Here is an 882-nt window from a genome sequence, read left to right on the forward strand (position 1 = left end):
TGTCTCACCAATAAGTCTAGAGTCATCGATACTTCTTCCTTGCAAGGTCCAATCAGCATAATGTCATCAATATAATGGACCAGTATGATGTCTTGTGGAAGGGAAAGGTGATCAAGACCCCTACGGACTAAATTTTGACATAGTGCTGGGGAGTTGATAAACCCCTTAGGAAACACTATGAAAGTATACTGTTGGCCTTGCCAGCTGAAGGCAAACTGCTTCTGATGGTCCTTTGAAATTGGTATCAGGGAAAAGGCATTGGCCAGATCAATAGCTGCATACCAAGTACCAGGAGAGGTACTACTAATTTGCTCAAGCAATGAAACCACATCAGGAACAAGATCTGCAATTGGAGTCGCCAAATGATTAAGTTTATGATAAACTATTGTCATTCTCCAAGATCCATCTGTTTTTTGCACAGGCCAAATAGGTGAATTAAATGGGGGTGTGGTGGGAATCACCACCCCTGCATCCTTCAAGTCCTTGATAGTGGCAGTAATCTCTGCAACCCCTCCAGGGATGAGATATTGTTTTTGGTTTACTATTTTTGTAGGTAGAGGCAGTTCTAATGGCTTCCACTTGGCTTTTCCTACCATAATAGCCCTTACTTTACATGTCAGGGACCCATATGGGAATTCTGCCAATTGCTCAGTATATCTATTCCAATTAGCATTCTGGAACTGGGGAAATCACTACAGGATGGGTTTGGGGACCCACTGGACCCATTGTGAGATGCACCTTAGCTAAGACTCCATCAATAACTTGACTTCCATGTGCCCCCACTCTGACTGGTGGGCCACAATGATGCTCTGGGTCTCCTGGAATTAGTGACAGTTCAGACCCAGTGTCCAGTAATCCCCGAAAAGTCTGATTATTTCCTTT

Source organism: Orycteropus afer, unplaced genomic scaffold, assembly GCF_000298275.1.
Source record: "Orycteropus afer afer isolate SDZICR_OR568_19922 unplaced genomic scaffold, OryAfe1.0 scaffold00010, whole genome shotgun sequence".
NCBI classification, from domain to species: Eukaryota; Metazoa; Chordata; class Mammalia; order Tubulidentata; family Orycteropodidae; genus Orycteropus; species Orycteropus afer.